This window comes from Adiantum capillus-veneris, chromosome 27 (assembly GCF_014529385.1).
Source record: "Adiantum capillus-veneris isolate H3 chromosome 27, ASM1452938v2, whole genome shotgun sequence".
NCBI lineage: Eukaryota > Viridiplantae > Streptophyta > Polypodiopsida > Polypodiales > Pteridaceae > Adiantum > Adiantum capillus-veneris.
Genome location: NC_140957.1, coordinates 15208371 through 15230191, shown reverse-complemented (window position 1 = coordinate 15230191; position 21821 = coordinate 15208371). Strand labels below are relative to the sequence as shown.

The window sequence follows — 21821 nt, the reverse complement described above, 5'->3', positions numbered from 1 at the left end:
TTTAGTTCTAACATAATGAAATCTTTGTATGTTTTGACAGTGGTCGATGACAGGACGTGATCCCACACCGTACGAGCGCGAGTACGCAGGCAGGAAGGGCTTAAACGCCCTGATGGACATTCTCAGTTCTCGCGGTGGCATGGTTAGTATTAGGGTTTACTCTTTTTTATTTTTTGTATTGTTTTATAAATGTCGTTATATGTTTATACTTACTGAAAGCTGTCTTATTGTCTTCTTTTGCAGAATCCGACAGATACGCCGCTTGGACGCGATGAGACGTCTGATTAGACGTCGTCAGTTTAGCCGTAGCTAGATAGCATTAGTTTAGGGTTTCTCATAGCTTATGTATCATGAGACGGATTTTATACGTCTTTTTGAACCATGTATATTATTACATTTGTCACCGCAATTCCTTTTGCCAATCAATTCTTTATGCCTATGATGTTGTACAATTGTCATTATTACATTTGCCAATCAATTCAGTTTGTCTATGATGTGTACACTTGTCAATTTTGCAAACAATGCGTCTTGTCGGTGACTATTTTGGGTCTATTATTTACCTTTGCACTTTTTTTAAAAAGTGAATCAAGTACAATATGGTTGATGGGTGGCAGGGCATTCAATGCCCTGCCACCAAAAAAATATTCTCTCAGGCGTCGCTATACTCTTCTATGAGAGCGTCGCTATAGGCGTCGCTATGAGCGTCGCTATATAGCGACGCCTATAGCGACGCCTATAGCGACGCCTATAGCGACGCAGATAGCGACGCTCTCGTAGCGACGCTGTTAGCGACGGTTTTAGCGACGCCGGGGGTTATAAAAACCCAGTGTATTTCCGTCGCTAAGAGCGTCACAAGAGCACACAACCTCTTGTAGTGTCATAATAGGATGCACTTCATTAAAAAAATAGTTAAAGATTTTTCAAGCTATCCCACAACTTTCCATCAAGTTTAAAATTTGAAAAGTACACAATTTCAAATACTTGGTAGATGCTATTTAGAATACTTAACTAGTACACTTAAGGTGGCCTCCTTCTCTTGAGATTTTGAATCCTTTGAGACATATAACGTTGTATTACATAGTGAGTCTCAGGATCTGGATGCAACTTACAAAATTTCTTATGGTATAGTCTCTCTTGTCTTTAGCATACAACCATCCACATAATCATGGAACAATTTCATCTTTAAAAAACTTTGAAGCAATTGAGTAGGTTGGTTCCAAAACTTTGGAAATATTATAAAAGTTCCTTGCATATTCCACATCACTCGATATGGACTATCATCAAATATTATAGTGTTGCCCCCATCTAAATATTCAAATAGCTTCCATATGGTCGAAAGATTTTTGTGATAGGCTCTTTTGCAACCGATCATGAAATTTGAATTTTGGCAGCACCTGTTATCCATAATCATCTTGAATTTGTGACTTTGTGTAGGAAAACAGGTCTTGATTATGTGTTGAGCTTTTTGTAAATGATGGCAGCTCCAAATCCAAACCTCAAAGAACTCAAAGCAAAATCTTAAGAAATACTTTGCATCTAGATGCACCGCATACACCTCATTGTTATCTTCTACAATGTACATGTACTTGGTCTAGGTTGGCCTTGAGAGAAGCTCAAATGTTGCAAGAAGCATACCCTCTAAATCCAAGATACGCGTTTTCTTCTCCTGTTTGAAAGATGCTGGTAGATAATGAAACCATTTCTCTTGGTTTGAATGTGATATTTGATGTAATATGAAAGGGAGCTCCTCTATTTTTTGATAATCTCATAGCGAAACATTTTTTCTTAGAAGCCCTGAAATGATTTTAAAAAAAGTTAACATAGAGATCTTAAGTGTGTTGAAGACCTTAGGGACATCAGGTGCTAATTTGTGGTTACACTTAGTAAGTCCAATGCAAGAACACATGCCAAACTATGACCCTATGGCCTTAGAGGCCTACCGTATGGCGAGCGAATATTTTCGAGCAAGGAGAAAATCGAGCGAATAATGAGAGAGAGAGAGAGAGAGAGAGAGAGAGAGAGAGAGAGAGAGAGAGAGAGAGAGAGAGAGAGATGCGTCTAGTTGGATGAGTGAATACCGTTTGATTTGAGTTTCTACTTTTAAGGATAATTAAGTGGATACCAAGACTCTCTGCCTCAACAATATTTCTTGCCCGCTCTTGCTATCAGCTTTTGATCCTTCTCAAATAGGCTTTCCACATAATCTTCATAATTTGCGACACCTATATGCAAGAAATTTATAAGCTCATCTTGCACATGCATGAAGATGAGAGCCTCTGTGCTTATGCTATAGCCTAGAGCATCAATATCAATATAAATAGTTACTAATCATTATACTCTATTCAAAAAACCACCAAAATTTAATGTGACTTATCAACTCAAAAGTTCATGCATTGAAAAGTAAAAGAATTGCAATTTTAGGTACTTTTTTGGGTCAATTATAAACGTAGAAATCACCCTCCATTTTTTTCATCCATAATACTAGAGAAGCTTTTGTAATCATTGTTCACCAAGAAATAGTCCTATTATTAGCATCCAAGTTATAGAGTATGTTTTTGGCCAAGGCTTGCAATGGAGGTTGATACATGAGCTTAAGCTCCAATGATGTTTTAGCATCAATCCATAATGGATTTGAGTTGATCATCAACTTATCTAAGCCAACATGAAAGTGATCTATTAAGTTAAAATACACATTTTCAAGAGCTTAACCCTGGAATATTGTTAGACATGCAACAACCTACATGTCCATATGAATTGCATAACATTAAACAAAAACAAAATCATTTATTTCTATTACTTGTAGGTATGCGTGCCAACACGGATGGGTACATGCAATGAAAGGTGGAAAAAAGGGAACTGGCTTTGGTTTTTGGGTGAAGAGGATTTGGCAACATGGATGGCTACATGAAATTATTTGTGAGAAAAGCATGCCAATGATGCCATACAAGGTCAACTTAAGTCATTAAAATTAGGTCTAATTTGTAGCTTTTGGTGTGTCAATCGATTAATATCCCTCTATTGCTATTTTTTTAGTGTAAGTGCTCGCAATGATGCTTGCAATGGTTGTGTCTCTAGCCATCAGCTAAGTTGACATTGTGGGGTACAAATAAAGCCTTAGTAATTAGCAAGTACATTAGAATAGCAACAAGACATCTATCATCATTCAAATGATGTGAATGAAAGATTGTGGACTGTGTCACATATGTATTCTCCTTGGACATGTCCAATTTTACGTTTGTGCACAACTTGCGGCAAGAAGCTACATTGCAAGAGACGTTTATTGTTCAAGGCAACCTCCTCGAGAAGAAAAAGACGTTCCTTTTATTAGGAGGCAAGAACGACACTTAAATGTCTTGAACATTAGATCACGAGGAGGCATTGTGAACACTTTATAGTTAGATGAGACCTTCATTTTCTTCAGCTCACAGTCTATTTGTGTTAGCAAGGTGTTCAACTTGCTTTGTGAGAGTACCCACATGTGACAAGAAAATTATTTGGTACATAATGGAAGTGTCTATAGCCATCTGTGCCGGCGTGGATGGCTATTTGCAAGTTTCTAATGGAAATCTTTACATATGAGTTTCTACAGGTAGCTAGCGAGCATGTTTCATTTGCCTTGTATGATCAGCACCACATGTAACAAGGGAATTATTTGGTGCGTAATGGAACTGCCTATAGCCATCCGCGCCGGTATGGAATGGAATTATGAAAATCTTTACCTGGGCACTCCTGCAACATTGGCACGATCGTTCAAAAAATGAAGGAAAATTTAGCAAAATACCCCTCTAATTTGTGGAAATTCCCAAAATACCCTTGTATGTATTTTAGTTGGATTGTTTATGATTTCCTAATCTTTATTCTTTTTTGGCAATGGAGATCCGTTTTTAGTGCTTAGCATGTAGTTTGTCACAAATTACCTCCTAAAAAAAGACAATTATGTCTAAAAATAATGAAGCAATTCATCTCCAAAACCTACATAACTAGCTCAAATTCTAGTTTAAGTATCTTGTATTGATAGACAATCAATCTTCTTATGAAAAGCTACAAATTTTTTTATCTTTGGATAAAATTACTCTCACAACTAGGGTATTTTGGGAATTTTGGAAAATTTGAAGGGCATTTTGGAATTTATGACAAAATGTGAGGGATATATTGGGAATTTTTTAAATTTGAAAGGGATCTTGGGAATTTTCAAAAATTAGGACCATGTGAGATGAGAGCGGATAGACAAGGCAGAGCGCGAGCGGGTCCAATAAAAACCAGTGTTGCGAGTTTTTTCAGTCACACTGCGCGGTGGACATGGTGTTGCCAAGCTGAGACATAATGCCAACTCATGCCCGTCACCCCCTTCTTTATGTTCGAGGGGTAACCCTCGCCTACATCTGCTCATGCAATCTTTCTTGAATTTTGATTGGAGCAGATTGACCTGCGCATGCACGTGTTCCACCGCTTCAGCTGACTGCGCCTACGGACTATCATGAGCGACCTGGTTTGGGCGGCATGGTTAGACTCAGCCACCTCACACATGCCGCCGGCCATGTGTGACACAGGCCTTAGAGGGTATTTTGGTAACTTTTCTGCCTATAGCCGTCCACGCCGGCGTGGACGGCTACAGGTAGTTTCATGTCATTTTTTCTTACCTATCAGCGTTCAAAAAATGAACTGCCTATAGCCATCCACGCCGGCGTGGATGGCTACAGGTAGTTTAAAGTGTTTCTTGCCTAATCCCATGCTACAGTGCAACGGTAAAAGGCTGTCCAACAACTTGCTGCGAGTGAAGCCGCTTCCCTCCATAGTAGCGGCAGTGCAGGTCCCCATTGTCGAGCTGCATTCGACGCCCTCTCTATCGATGGAATCAGAGCCAGGGCATAAGTATGTGCCCATTAAAGAGAGGAAATCCTACCTTGCCCGCCTGAAGAGTTCGAAAATGGCTTGTCCTAATTGCAGCAGAGCCTATTCTTTTGAAGTAGTAGGCTGATCCTGAAGGATCGGCATAACTTGAAATGCCAGGGATGTCACCAAAAAAGGCGTAGGAGCCAGCAGTAGATCAGGTATTGCAGAGGCATTGCAAAAAATCTAGTAGCTTCCATAGCAAATCTAGTACCCTACGAGATTTTTCCTGAAAGGGTACAGCTGATGTTACTTTAAACAACCTACTAGGAGGCATGGTTGAATGGTACCTCGTCAGAACTTTAGCAACAGAACGTGGAAGGCGGACACTATCAAGAGTCCCTTGTGAAATGTTCACTGAAGACCAGAAAGGCAGACAAGGTCAGGCTTCTGGAGCAATTGTCGAACTTGACCTCTTCCCTCCCATCTGTGGTTTGCTCAAGCAGTAATCGCCCTCCGCAATGACGGAAAGGAAAGGAGAGCGCGTCAGACTTTATGTGCTGGGGCTTATCCTGGGATGCAAGAGGGGGAAATCTAATCAATATCCTAGTACTTCTCTTGTGCAAATTGAGGGTGTCAATACAACAGAAGAAGTGAATTGGTACCTTGGAAAGAGGATTGCATATGTCTCCAAGTCTAAGACAAAGAAGAACGGGACATTATACCGGTCAATTTGGGGTAGAGTGACGAAGCCTCATGGAAATAGTGGTTTTGTACGAGCAAAATTCAGAAAAAATTTACCACCCAGCTCATTGGGTGGAAGGGTTGGCGTCTTTATGTATCCAAGCCGAATTTGAGGGGCCAAGGAAGTCTGGATGGAGAGAATGGCTCTCCAACAGGCTTCATGAAAAATCTTCTATTAGGCTTGCGGCCTATTTTCTCACAGCTGCTATCTAGAAGTGTTATGGTTGTTCTACCCTGGGGTATGATAACCAGTGAAAGACAATTGACTTTTGTATCCAAGCCGAATCTGAGGGGCCAAGGAAGCCTGGATGGAGAGAATGGCTCTCCAACAGGCTTCATGAAAACTCTTCTATTAGGCTTGCAACCTATTTTCTCACAGTTGCTATTCTAGAAGTGTTATGGTTGTTCTACCCTGGGGTATGATAACCAGTGAAAGAAAATTGAGTTTTGTTAATGTTGCGGGATCTTAGTCATTTACGACCGGATTACCTCCAATGAGTTTGTTCTTTTTTGTGAAACTAGCAAATGTTGGAACTGTTCTGCGAAACTTCTGAATTGTGTTTGGTTATCCATCATTTAATGACGTCTATATAACTGGCGCTTTGGCTTTGTGTTTTACCTCGATATTGAAAAAGAGTTTGAAATCTACAACATTACATTCTGTTTCAGAGAGAGAGAGAGAGAGAGAGAGAGAGAGAGAGAGAGAGAGAGAGAGAGAGAGAGAAAGAGGCGAATAGTGGGTGTCACCTCGAGTGAAGTCCATGGTTTCTCTTAAGCTGCAGAAGTGCCTGGTAGCCAGCATTCTCAAATGTGCAATGGCCCAATCCCAATGAGGTCAATGAGATTTCCATGGCCAATTCACTTTCAGTATGGTAGGACATCACCAAGATCATCAAAGATGGTTTTGTAATTTCAAAACTAATCAATGTTACTATAAGCCATGGATGAAGTTTGGTTCCATCCAAGGTCTTGTGGCTGAGATGCATGTGTGTTCTACGTTGACTTCTTTGTGGAGAGTATCCACATGTCAAAGGCCAAAAAGGCACCCAAGAATACATTTTCAAATCAATTTGAATCTCAAAAAGCCCAAAGAAAGGCTATTTGTTAGAGGAAGGGTGCAGTATTGGTGTTGAAGCTGCTCTAGTTATAGTAGCGTTTAGTAAGACCACAAAGATATCCAAGAACTAAGCGATATTTTTTAGGACTTGAATTTTGTAGGGATTTTACATTCATACTCGCATGTGTCTATCATCAATGCAAATGACATTTGAGTCTTTGACTACAGGGAGACAGGGAGAGAGAGAGAGAGAGAGAGAGAGAGAGAGAGAGAGAGAGAGAGAGAGAGAGAGAGAGAGAGAGAGAGAGAGAGAGAGAGAGAAGAAGAAGAAGAAGAAGAAGATTTTAACATCGTAGGAAACTATCCCAAGAGACCTTAAAGATCTATCCGACGAGGAGAGTAGAGAGAGAGAGAGAGAGAGAGAGAGAGAGAGAGAGAGGGCATGTTAGAGTTCAAACCTTTCTAATGGTGAAAGAGAGCCCACACCCCTTTAGTCTAGTAGTGAGCTCTTGTATCTACCCTTTATTAGTCTTTAAATTTTTCCTCTAGTGTTAAGGTCTAGCTTTAGAGTAGCGTCAATTTGGGAAAAAAAGTTATTCTTTGAAATAATTGAAGCATGCCTCTTGATCATGAGGGTATGCTATTAGTAGACTGCCATAAGATCATGGTCACATGATGCATATTTTTCAATCATTTTTCAAATAATAACTATCCACCAATTATGAGATTCTCGGGCTTTGTAGTTGTGAGCATAGTAGAACTATATTAGGGGCCTCAAGCACCATGCCAAAATCAACATACTTACACTATTAGCCCCTTCCTTACTTTGATGAGGATGGTTGCAAGCAACTATTAGCACATATGGACCAAGCAAAGATGAGAAGGTAGTGGGAATTAGATGCTATCACCTATATTATGCACACAACTGACCTCCATGTGTAGGAAAATGTGATTTTAGTTACCATGCTTGAACATGACATGGAGCACTGCTTCCCTTTGTAATTAATGCTAGGCATTATCACGTTAGTTATCATTTATGAATAACTAGGTGATGTCACTTGACCATCACCTAAACAACCACCGCCAAAAAAGACTTCTATAAACCCAAAGAAAAATGAAGGTTTTGTGCACAAGTTTTGTATGGGTGTTATGGAAGGACGCTCCACTGTGATGCATCACTATGTGCCATCTATGGACTTTGGAATTTCCCCTTGAGAGTCATACAACTCTCTCTTTACAAAAGTTTCGCTTTAAGTGCTTACAAGCTTGCTTCCTTAGCTTCTCTATAATAGACACTAGTACCTTCCATCCCTTTAGTCCTCTTCCTAGCCATGAGGTTATGTTGATGTTAGAATGTAGGATGTTTGAGATCAAGGTTATTCTTTGAAAGAGAGTTTTGAGCCTATGGGAGACCATGTATATTTGCGTCCATTGACATTTTGGAAGCACAAGTTACCTTTGGAGGCTGTAAATATAGATGATGGAGAAGATGCATATGTGAAGTTGAAAATCGTAAAAATATACTTTTGAATATTCTTTCTTTCTTGATCACGAGTTGCATCAATTTTACAACATAGATATGTTCAACGTGCTTTGCTAGATGTCGCTCGATTTTGTATTATCTCGGAAACACTTGCTCGGAGTTTGGGATTCCTCTGGCCTTAGAGTCATAGGGTGTTGAGACCACAAAGTGTAAATCCCCAAGGTCATAGAGCAATATTTGACCTTATGACCATGTAGATTGTCCTTGATGGCACAATGAACTCAAATTTCAAAGAAAACAATTATAAAACCTTTAAAAAAAAGAGCATTTGGAACATGAAACTCAAAAGTTACTTATACTATTGAAAGATAAATTAAAAAACTATTAATCATTTACATCTTCATATATCTTGAAATCCTAAGCACTCTAGCAAAGTCTCTGAGTACATAAAGATCTTTGTAAATGAAAAAATGTTACAAAACATTGCTCCATCATTTCTTGATGTAGGTTTGAGATCATACTGAATTTTAAGATGCTTTATATAATTCCTAGCTTCATGTACTTTGATCACACGCTCCTTGTATCCCAAGCATAATTGCTTCTATACCTTTCAAGGATTATAACAATTTGATATTCTTTAAGAACCTTAATTTTTCTCGATCACGTCCTAAAAGTTTCTTGTCTTCACTTCGAGTGGACATTCCACTAGTGCTAGATGTTGCAAATTTCTCATCGGTGAAGAGGATGAGAAACTTCTAGTAGCCTGTCCATGGAGTAGGTTTTTCCTAGAACATTTAGATTTTTCTCCTCCCACTCTGCAACAACCTTGTGTATACAGTTATAAAGCTCATGACCTTGAGCTATGGGTGCTTGTCCATATAAATGAGACCCTGTAACTGTGCAAATGTCATTAACATGATTGAGAGCTTTGATATATGCTAGCATCTCCCCAAGGAGGATAGTATCCTCCTCATCATCAACATTAAACGATGGTGGAAAAATACAATTCAATGCAGGATTCACGCATCCCTTTAATGGTCATCTACAAGAAGAAATCTTCTTGCATCAAGCCCACATTTTGATGATGCAATAGCCAACGGTTTGAAAAGTGCTTCTACTCCTGAATTATCTAAGCTAGTGATCCTTGATTCTACGCATGGTTGACATTGGCTTTGCCACCAGATCATAAAGAATGGAAATTTTTCTTTAGCTTCATTTTCTAAAATCTTGATGATGTCCACAACATGCATGCCATTAGCAGCTGACCATATCCCTACATTGAAATCGCTAAGTAGAGCCTTTAAAAACTCAATGCGTCCTGGATGAAGAACAATATGCTCATGACCAAACTTTAAGCTCTTCATTTTCTTCGACTTTTGCCAGCGTCTCCTCAGGAACAATCCACACAAGCTCACTATTATAGTCAGCATTAGTTTGCTGGTGGATGGAAGGTCCGACTCACCATGCACTTCAATTTCCAAATCCTGGGTGCTAAAATATTTGTGTTGGTTCTCCTTCTGGCGTTGCACATGTTTTGGAACTTGCATTGCCTTCTAATTTCATTGTATTGCCATGCAAGCCAATTCCGAAATCTTGGGCTACTAGAATGTTTTCATTGGATTCTTCTTCTTGCCTTGTACATGTTCTGGAACTTTCATTGTTTTTTTACATTGGAATAATCTTTAAATTTATCTCCAGTCATTGTAATGGTGGACCTTCGAAAACTTGTAGATTCTTGTCATCTTCTTTAGAAACTCTTTGGTTGACATGGAGATTGATAGAATCTTTCTCAATAGGGTCAATGGCATGAGCATCCTCTATACCAACGATCTCGAGTAAAACGTTGTCAGCCGCAATATCTTGTTGAAGGACTGCAAGTTTAAAGAACACCTAGTTTTAGAGAACATCTACATTTTGATAAATCTTTTTTGTCACTCTCTTAGAAAAAACTAATCGCAATAAACAAATTTACTACTGATAGCACATCTACAACAAATTTATTTTTATGCTCCTCATTGTCTAGAGATTCCTAATCTTTATCTAGCTACATTAGTTCTTTGTCCATGATGGTGGCGTCTAGAAGTATACTCAGAGAAACATTTATGCCTTTAAGCTCTAGAACACAAGTCTCATTTTCTATTGCACTATATTCTTGCATTGAATGATTTCCTTGACTAAGTTTCTTATGGCCTTCAGGCCATATGGTTCTCTTTGTAGATATCTCTATGACTTTAAGATAATCCAAAATATGTCTCTTTATGGCCTCAAGGCCATAGTGTTAGGATTGTTAGCAGGTCTCAACATATGAATAGATCTATGGCTTCAAAGCCATATGTACTTTATTTATGTGTCACCCTATGGCCCTAAGGTCATGGGTTGTCATAGGGCCACAAGATGCCCTCTTTGAGCACTAGTAAGAAATCATCTATGCTTTATGTTCGCACCCTATGGATGGAGGGCCACAAGGTGTGCCTCTTATGCTAGTAAGAAACCATTTATGCTATATGTTGTCACTTTATGGCCCTCGGGCCATAGGGTGGCCTCTGTGCTAGTAACAAATCCTCTATGGTCTATGTTTGCACCCTATGGACCTAGGGCCACAAGATACCATCTATGATAGTAATCAATCCTCTATGCTCTATGTTTGCACCCTATGGACCTAGGGCCACAAGGTACCCTCTATGCTAGTAAGAAATCCTCTATGCTCAATATTGAAACCCTATGGTCCCAAGGACATAGCTTGATGTCCTCTATGGTAGTAAGAAAAACCCTCTACGTTCATGTTGGCACCGAGGAATCCCAAACTCCGAGCAAGTGTTTCCGAGCTAATACAAAATCGAGCAACATCTAGCAAAGCACGTTGAACATATCTATGTTGAAAAATTGATGCAACTCATGATCAAGCAAGAAAGAATAGTCAAAAGTATATTTTTACGATTTTCAACTTCACATATGCATCTTCTCCATCATCTATATTTACAGCCTCCAAACGTCACTTGTGCTTCCAAAATGTCAATGGACGCAAATATACATGGTCTCCCATAGGCTCAAAATTCTCTTTCAAAGAATAACCTTGATCTCAAACATCCTACATTCTAACATCAACATAACCTCATGGCTAGGAAGAGGACTAAAGGGATGGAAGGTACTAGTGTCTATTATAGAGAAGCTAAGGAAGCAAGCTTGTGAGCACTTAAAGCGAAACTTTTGTAAAGAGAGAGTTGTATGACTCTCAAGGGGAAATTCCAAAGTCCATAGATGGCACATAGTGATGCATCACAGTGGAGCGTCCTTCCATAACACCCATACAAAACTTGTGCACAAACCTTCATTTTTCGTTGGGTTTATGGAAGTCTTTTTTGGTGGTGGTTGTTTAGGTGATGGTCAAGTGACATCACCATTAGGGCCAATTTGGATGAAATAAGGGTTGTTTAGGGTTTCCCTATTCTTGATCTAAGGGTCAAGGAGGAGCCACATTTCCAAAAGTATGGCACTTTTGTACACGTGTCAAGATCTCCTTCACTTGCTTTTGGAATATTTTGCACTATTTTAGCCATAACTTTTGCATATGAAATCCAAATTTAGTGCTCAAATGGTCCATGGGTGGCACTTGATGAGCTCTATCCAATGAGTACCCATGTTGAATAGTTTTGGTAAGATCTTCAAGGTCTTTTTTAGGATGCCCCTTTTTAGATCCTTACACAGCCCTTTTTTCATCCAAATTGGCCCTAATGCTAGTGATTCATAAATGATAACTAAGGTGATAATGCCTAGCATTAATTACAAAGGGAAGCAGTGCTCCATGTCATGTTCAAGCATAGTAACTAAAATCACATTTTCCTACACATGGAGGTCAGTTGTGTGCATGATATAGGTGATAGCATCTAATTCCCACTACCTTCTCATCTTTGCTTGGTCCATATGTGCTAATAGTTGCTTGCAACCATCCTCATCAAAGTAAGGAAGGGGCTAATAGTGTAAGTATGTTGATTTTGGCATGGTGCTTGAGGCCCCCAGCATAGTTCTATTATGCTCACAACTACAAAGCCCGAGAATCTCATAATTGGTGGATAGTTATTATTTGAAAAGTGATTGAAAAATATGCATCATGTGACCATGCTCTTATGGCAGTCTACTAATAGCATACCCTCATGATCAAGAGGCATGCTTCAATTATTTCAAAGAATAACTTTTTTTCCCAAATTGAAGCTACTCTAAAGCTAGACCTTAACACTAGAGGAAAAATTTAAAGACTAATAAAGGGTAGATACAAGAGCTCACTACTAGACTAAAGGGGTGTGGGCTCCCTTTCGCCATTAGAAAGGTTTGAACTCTAACATGCCCTCTCTCTCTCTCTCTCTCTCTCTCTCTCTCTCTCTCTCTCTCTCTCTCTCTCTCTCTCTCTCTCTCTCTCTATCCCCCCTCCCTCTCCCCCTCCCCGTAGTCAAAGACTCAAATGTCATTTGCATTGATGATAGACACATGTGAGTATGAATGTTAAATCCCTACAAAATTCAAGTCCTAAAAAATATCGCTTAGTTCTTGGATATCTTTGTGGTCTTGCTAAACGCGACTATAACTAGAGCAGCTTCAACACCAATAGCTCTTCCCTTCTTGCACCCTTCCTCTAACAAATAGCCTTTCTTTGGGCTTTTTGAGATTCAAATTGATTTGAAAAAGTATTCTTGGGTGCCTTTTTGGCCTTTGACGTGTGGATACTCTCCACAAAGAAGTCAACGTAGAACACGCATGCATCTCAGCCACAAGACCTTGGATGGAACCAAACTTCATCCTTGGCTTATAGTAACATTGATTAGTTTTGAAATTACAAAAGCATCTTTGATGATCTTGGTGATGTCCTGCCATACTAAAAGTGAATTGGCCATGGAAATCTCATTGACCTCATTGGGATTGGGCCATTGCACATTTGAGAATGCTGGCTACCAGGCACTTCTGCAGCTTGAGAGAAATCATAGACTTCACCCGAGGTGACACCCACTATTTTCCTCTCTCTCTCTCTCTCTCTCTCTCTCTCTCTCTCTCTCTCTCTCTCTCTCTCTCTCTCTCTCTCTCTCTCTCTCTCTCTCTCTCTCTCTCTCTCTCTCTCTCTCTCTCTCTCCCTCTTTTTGAAACAGAATGTAATGTTGTAGATTTCAAACTCTTTTTCAGTATCGAGGTAAAACACAAAGCCAAAGCGCCAGTTATATAGACGTCATTAAATGATGGATAACCAGACACAATTCAGAAGTTTCCAGAAGAGTTCCAGCATTTGCTAGTTTCACAAAAAAGAACAATCTCATTGGAGGTAATCCGGTCGTAAATGACTAAGATCCCGCAACATTAACAAAAATCAATTTTCTTTCACTGGTTATCATACCCCAGGGTAGAACAACCATAACACTTCTAGAATAGTAGCTATGAGAAAATAGGCTGCAAGCCTAATAGAAGAGTTTTCATGAAGCCTGTTGGAGAGCCATTCTCTCCATCCAGGCTTCCTTGGCCCCTCAGATTCGGCTTGGATACAAAAGTCAATTGTCTTTCACTGGTTATCATACCCCAGGGTAGAACAACCATAACACTTCTAGAATAGCAGCTGTGAGAAAATAGGTTGCAAGCCTAATAGAAGATTTTTCATGAAGCCTGTTGGAGAGCCATTCTCTCCATCCAGACTTCCTTGGCCCCTCAAATTCGGCTTGGATACATAAAGACTCCAACCCTTCCACCCAATGAGCTGGGTGGTAAATTTTTTCTGAATTTTTCTCGTACAACACCACTATTTCCATGAGGCTTCGTCACTCTATCCCAAATTGACCGGTACAATGTCCCGTTCTTCTTCGTCTTAGCCTTGTAGACATATGCAATCCTCTTTCCAAGGTACCAATTCACTTCTTCTGTTGTATTGACACCCTCAATTTTCACAAGAGAAGTACTAGGATATTGATTAGATTTCCCCCTCTTGTATCCCAGGATAAGCCCCCCCACATAAAGTCTGACGTGCTCTCCTTTCCTTTCCGTCATTGCGGAGGGCGATCGCTGCTTGAGCAAACCACAGATGGGAGGGAAGAGGTCAAGTTCGACAATTGATCTAGAAGCCTGACCTTGTCCGCCTTTCTGGTCTTCAGTGTACATTTCACGAGGGACTCTTCATAGTGTCGGCTTCCACATTCTGTTGCTAAAGTTCTGACAAGGTACCATTCAGCCATGCCTCCTAGTAGGTTGTTTGAAGCTACATCAGCTGTACCCTTTCAGGAAAAATTTCGTAGGGTACTAGATTTGCTATGGAAGCTACTAGATTTGCTGCAATGCCTCTGCAATACCTGATCTGCTACTGGCTCCTACGCCTTTTTTGCTATGGAAGCTACTAGATTCCACATTCTGTTGCTAAAGTTCTGACGAGGTACCATTCAGCCATGCCTCCTAGTAGGTTGTTTGAAGCTACATCAGCTGTACCCTTTCAGGAAAAATTTCGTAGGGTACTAGATTTGCTATGGAAGCTACTAGATTTGCTGCAATGCCTCTGCAATACCTGATCTGCTGCTGGCTCCTACGCCTTTTTTGGTGACATCCCTGGCATTTCAAGTCATGCCGATCCTGCAGGATCAACCTACTACTTCAAAAGAATAGGCTCTGCCGCAATTAGGACAAGCCATTTTCAAACTCTGCAGGCGGGCAAGGTAGGATTTCCTCTCTTTAATGGGCACATACTTAGGCCCTGGCTCTGATTCTATCGATAGAGAGGGCGTGGAATGCAGCTCGACAATGGGGACCTGCACTGCCGTTGCTATGGAGGGAAGCGGCTTCACTCGCAGCAAGTTGTTGGACAGCCTTTTGCCGTTGCACTGTAGCATGGGATTAGGCAAGAGACACTTTAAACTACCTGTAGCCATCCACGCGGGCGTGGATGGCTATAGGCAGTTCATTTTTTGAACGTTGATAGGTAAGAAAAAATGACATGAAACTACCTATAGCCGTCCATTTTTGGAAAAGTTACCAAAATACCCTCTAAGGCTTGTGTCACACATGACCGGCGGCATGTGTGAGGTGGCACAGTCTAACCGTGCCGCCCAAAGCAACTCGCTCATGAGAGTTTGTAGGCGCAGTTAGACGAAGCGGTGGAACAAGTGCATGTGCAGGTCAATCTGCTCCAATCAAAATTGCATGAGCAGATGTAGGCGAGGGTTACCCCTCGAACATAAAGAAGGGGGTGACGGGCATGAGTTGGCATTACAGCTCAGCTTGGCAACACCATGTCCACCGCGCACTGTGACTGAAAAAACTCGCAACACTGGTTTTTATTGGACCCACTCGCGCTTTGCCTTGTCTGTCCGCTCTCATCTCACAGGGTCCTAATTTGTGAAAATTCCCAAGATACCTTTCAAATTTAAAAAATTCCCAATATATCCCTCACATTTTGTCATAAATTCCAAAATGCCCTTCAAATTTTCCAAAATTCCCAAAATACCCTAGTTGTGAGAGTAATTTTATCCAAAGATAAAAATATTTGTAGCTTTTCATAAGAGGATTGATTGTCTATCAATACAAGATACTTAAACGAGAATTTGAGCTAGTTATGTAGTTTTGGGGATGAATTGCTTCATTATTTTTAGACATAATTGTCTTTTTTTAGGAGGTAATTTGTGACAAACTACATGCTAAGCACTAAAAACGGATCTCCATTGCCAAAAAAGAATAAAGATTAGGAAATCATAAACAATCCAACTAAAATACATACAAGGGTATTTTGGGAATTTCCACAAATTAGAGGGATATTTTGCTAAATTTTCCTTCATTTTTTGAACGATCGTGCCAATGTTGCAGGAGTGCCCAGGTAAAGATTTTCATAATTCCATTCCATACCGGCGCGGATGGCTATAGGCAGTTCCATTACGCACCAAATAATTCCCTTGTTACATGTGGTGCTGATCATACAAGGCAAATGAAACATGCTCGCTAGCTACCTGTAGAAACTCCTATGTAAAGATTTCCATTAGAAACTTGCAAATAGCCATCCACGCCGGCACAGATGGCTATAGACACTTCCATTATGTACCAAATAATTTTCTTGTCACATGTGGGTACTCTCACAAAGCAAGTTGAACACCTTGCTAACACAAATAGACTGTGAGCTGAAGAAAATGAAGGTCTCATCTAACTATAAAGTGTTCACAATGCCTCCTCGTGATCTAATGTTCAAGACATTTAAGTGTCGTTCTTGCCTCCTAATAAAAGGAACGTCTTTTTCTTCTCGAGGAGGTTGCCTTGAACAATAAACGTCTCTTGGAATGTAGCTTCTTGCCGCAAGTTGTGCACAAACATAAAATTGGACATGTCCAAGGAGCAGACATATGTGACACGGTCCACAATCTTTCATTCACATCATTTGAATGATGATAGATGCCTTGTTTCTATTCTAATGTACTTGCTAGTTACTAAGGCTTTATTTGTACCCCACAATATCAACTTAGCTGGCTAGAGACACAACCATTGCAAGCATCATTGCGAGAACTTACACTAAATAAATAGCAATAGAGGGATATTAATCGATTGACACACCAAAAGCTACAAATTAGACCTAATTGTATGGCATCATTGGCATGCTTTTCTCACAAATAATTTCATGTAGCCATCCATGTTGCCAAATCCTCTTCACCCAAAAACCAAAGCCAGTTCCCTTTTTTCCACCTTTCATTGCATGTACCCATCCGTGTTGGCACACATACCTACAAGTAATAGAAAGAAATTATTATTTTTTTGTTTAATGTTATGCAATTCATATGGGCATGTAGGTTGTTGCATGCCTAACAATATTAAGCTCACTTTCATGTTGGCTTAGATAAGTTGATGGTCAACTCAAATCCAATATGGATTGATGCTAAAACAGCATTGGAGCTTAAGCTCATGTATAAACCTCCATTGCAAGCCTTGGCCAAAAATATACTCTATAACTTGGATGCTAATAATAGGACTATTTCTTGGTGAACAATGATTACAAAAGCTTCTCTAGTATTATGGATGAAAAAAATGGAGGGTGATTTTACGCTTATAATTGACCCAAAAAAGTACCTAAAATTGCAATTCTTTTACTTTGCAATGCATGAACTTTTGAGTTGACAAGTCACATTAAATTTTGGTGGTTTTTTGAATAGAGTATAATGATTAGTAACTATTTATATTGATATTGATGCTCTAGGCTATAGCATAAGCACAAAGGCTCTCATCTTCATGCATGTGAAAGATGAGCTTATAAATTTCTTGCATATAGGTGTCACAAATTATGAAGATTTTGTGGGAAGCCTATTTGAGAAGGATCAAAAGTTGATAGCAAGAGCGGGCGAGAAATATTGTTGAGGCAGAGAGTCTTGGTATCCACTTACTTATCCTTAAAAGTAGAAATTCAAATCAAGCGGTATTCACTCATCCAACTAGATGCATCTCTCTCTCTCTCTCTCTCTCTCTCTCTCTCTCTCTCTCTCTCTCTCTCTCTCTCTCTCTCTCTCTCTCTCTCTCTCTCTCATTGTTCGCTTGATTTTCTCCTTGCTCGAAAATATTCGCTCGCCATACGGTAGGACTCTTGGCACCCTATAGAGACTTGAGGGCCACAAGGCACCCTTTATAATGCCACTAAGAAACCAAATGGCCCCTAGGCCACAAGCTTCTCTCTATGATAGAAAGAAAACCTCTACGCTCTACACTGGCAACCTACAGCCCCCGAGCCATAGGGTGCATCAAATGGCTCCTAGGCCATAAGGTGCCCTCTATGCTAGAAAGAAAAACTCTGTGCTCTATTGGCACCCTATGGCCCGAGGGCCATAGGGTGTCCCCTATGCCTAGTAAAAAACCATTGAAACTCTATATTAGCATAAAGACCGCAGGCCACAAGGTGCACTCTATGCTAGTAAGAAATTATCTAAACTCTATGTCGGTAACTTATGGCACAAAGGCCATAGGGTGTCCAAGGAACCCTTTAGGAGCATTCCCCACAAAGACCACCTTGTGGCCTCAGGTGGCCTCAAGTGGCCTAGGTGCCCTTCTTAAGACTCTTCTATTTTGTTATCATATGGCCCCAGGGAAACAAGCTATCCTCTATGCTAGAAAAAAACCCTTAGGCTCTTTGTTGGAACCGTATGGCCCCAAGGCCATAGGGTGCTCTCTATGCTAGCAAGAAACCCTCCATGTTGTATGTTTGCACCCTATGACAACAAGGACACGTGGTGTCCTCCATGATAGTAAGAAACCCTCTATGCTCGATATTTGCACCCCATTTGACTATGTTGACATCCTATGGCCCCAGGGTTGTAGGGTGATCTCTATGCTAGTAAGAAACCCTATATGCTCTCTGTTGGCACTCTATGGTCCCAAGGGACATGGGGTGGAAAATGTGACCTTTGAGAGTATTCTTTACCATGTTTTCAAAGACCACCTTAGCCTAGGTGTCATCTTAGAGACTCTATATTGGCACCCTATGATCTAGGGCCATAGGGTTACCATTATCTAAAGAGATCCTCTATGTTAGAAACAAAATCTCTATTCTCACCCTATGGCCCTAGGGCCACAAGGTGCCCTTCATCCTAGGAAGAGACCCTTTATGCCTTACATTGGTACTCTGTGGCCCCAGGGTCATAGGGTGCCTTCTTTGCTAGTAAGATATATTATATGGTCTAGGTTGCCACTCTATTGCGTAGGTCTAAAAGGTTTTCTCTACGAAGAAACCATGTATATTATATGTTGGCAGTGTATGGCTCTAGGGCTAGAAGGAAACCCTAGGTCTATAAGGTGTCCTCTATGCTACTATCATATGGCCCAAGGGCCAAATGGTGGCCAAGGTGTCTTGTGTGAGAGAATTCTCTACTACATATACAAAAACCACTTTATGGCACTATGGCGTCCCAAGGGAAACAAAGTGCTAATAAAACGCCCTCTATGCTCTATGTTGGCACCCTATGGCCCCAAGGCCATAGGGCGGCCTTTATGCTAGTAAAATTCCCTCTGTGCATTGTTTTTACTTATAAGAATCCATTTATGCATTATGTTGGCATCTTATGACCCTAGATCCATAGGATGTCCTCTATGGTAAAAGAGAAATCTTACATGGGCTACATTGGCATCCTATGGTCCTAGGGCCATAGGGTGTCCTCTATGCTAGCAAACCCTCTATGCCTAATGATGGCACCCTATAACCCCAGGGTCACAAGGTCGCCCTCCATGCTCTATATAGGCACCCTATGGCCCCACAGCCATAGGGTCCCTTTATGCTAATAAGAGCCTCAATATGATTTATGTTGGCACCCTATGTCCCTAGGGCGACAAGGTGCCCTCAAGGCTAATATAAACCCCTAATGTTTCATTTTTTCACCCTATGGTGCTAGTACCACAAGGTGTTGTCTATGCTAGGAAGAAACCTTGTGTGTTCTATGTTCACACCCTATGGCCCTAGGGTGCCCTATATGATACTAAGAAACACCATATGCTCTATGTTGGAACCCTGTGGCCCTAGGGCAATAGGGTGCTATCATAAGAAACCATCGATTGTCTACATTGAGACCCTATGGCCTTAGGGCCATACGGTGGCCAAGGTGTCCTTGAAGAGCTTAGAGAATTCCCTACTACATACATATAGAATACTTTATGGCCCCAAGACCATTGAGTGATCTAAGCGCCCATTTAGAGACTCTATATTTGTACCCTATGGACATTGAGTGACTTACGTGCCTCTTCATAGACTCTATGTTAGAGACCTATGGCACTAGGGTCATAGAGTGCTCTCTATGGTAGTAAGAGACCCTATATGATCTTTGTTGGCACTCTTGGGGCCATAGGGTACCTTTCATGTTAGCAAGAAGTTCTACATGATTTATGTTAGTACCCTATGGCCCTAGGGCCACAAGGTTCCCTCTATGCTTCTATGCTAAAAGGAAATCCTCCATGGTCTAAGTTGGCGTATGACCCCAGGGCCAAAGTGTGTCTTCAATGCTAGTAAGAAACACTATATGCTCTAAGTTTGTATCCTATGGCCCAAGGGACATAGGGTGGCCAAGGCATCCACGGTACATTCACAAACGGATTTTGATTACAATGTCATTAGAGCACACAGAATTCTTTCTAATATTAGTAATTTTAATAAAAACAGTCAAGTTGTTTTAGTGATCTTAAATACCATTTATATAGGTGATATACTTTTTGACATAATTTTCAAGGATGAATACACATTGAAAGTTTTCATAATAAAATAGTCTAAAAAAATCCAAGTGTATATACACATTAAAATAATTCTACGTGGCATATATCAACTTAACTAGACAATGATAGTCATTAAATATTTTTGTTGGATTCTCCTTCTGGCATTGCACATGTTCTAGAACTTGCATCGCCTTTTACTTCCAATTTACAAACTTAAACAATTGTCATACATTATACAATCATTTCTTTGCAACAATAAACCTTGATACAATGTTCTGATTGCTACATGATAAGCTAAAAAATTGTATTAGTCCTAGCTTCCCTCTATTGAAAAAAATTCAAGATATGAATTCCAATTCTCTGCATCATCTAGAAGAAAAACAAAATCATAGTTTCAAACAAAATACTCGCACTTTATATCTTCGAATAAAATCTTGTTACAATTAAAGAACTAAATCTTTACATAATCCAAAGGACAAATGCTTCATAAACCATTTGCACTTTGATACTCGATGTTTACTATCTATAATTTTTTTTGGCATTTACAACAAATGTTGAATATATGTTTAATCTAGTTAGTTGCAATACAAAGATAATTATTTCAAACGCTTACACCATCAATTCACAATAGAAGAACTTACACCAAACCAAAAATCATCACCCTATATCTGTAAGATTGTAGGGTAGGCCAAATGCTTTTGGTGGATTCTATGTTGATACCCTATGGACCTAAGGCTATAGAGTAACCCAAATTATTATGTACCCTTTTAGAGACATGAGGTTTGGCTATAGGTATCCCATTTGCTTTTGGGGGATTCTATGGTCCTAGGGCCATAGGGTACCATGTCTACAAAGAGCTCTATGATCTTTAAGTCATAGGGTGTTCTTCCCAAACCTCATATGACCACTTAACTTTAAAGTATTACATAATATATCTTATGATCATATATATATATATATATATGTAGAATTATATTTGTCACAACATGTCCATATAATATCATACACTTAAGTTTAATTCATTTATTGTGAAAAAACTCAAACTCACAAGTTCACATGTTTTCAAAGAAAATAAATTGAGAAAAATAACAAACCAAACATCAATGTTTTTAACATCACGGGCGGATTTGAGATGGGACAAACAAAATAAAATGACAATAATAATAATTTAAATATTAGTAATGTAATATCATGGGTGGCTAGCTTAACCTGTTTCCTGTAGAATTTCTAGAATGGCCTCATCACTTGCATCCAACCAATGGTTCTTCAATTGCTTCTTCCTCTAAATCCTTGGCATCATTGACTTTGTCTGTGTTATCTAGACCTGCCCACCTTCTAAGATCAAGGTCTTCTTCCACTATGGAATGGCAAAGAGATTCCAATTGCGTCATTTTATCACTAATACATGTAGCTGATATCACCTTTCTCTGTTGTTGTAGTGCTTCTTTAGTCCCATAGCCTAATGAGAAGATGTCTATTACTTGATCATCTTCTTTAACACAGATGCATTTGATTGCATGACGCACAAAA

General features: G+C 39.9%; 2 pseudogenes; one reads left to right on the top strand and one right to left on the bottom strand.

Moving 5' to 3' along the window:
• Positions 1-5344: 5344 nt before the first annotated feature.
• LOC147421550 (large ribosomal subunit protein eL33w pseudogene) lies at positions 5345-5774 on the top strand (annotated as a pseudogene).
• Positions 5775-13642: 7868 nt separating this feature from the next.
• Positions 13643-14186, bottom strand: LOC147421549 (large ribosomal subunit protein eL33x pseudogene; annotated as a pseudogene).
• Between the last annotated feature and the right edge of the window lie 7635 nt (positions 14187-21821).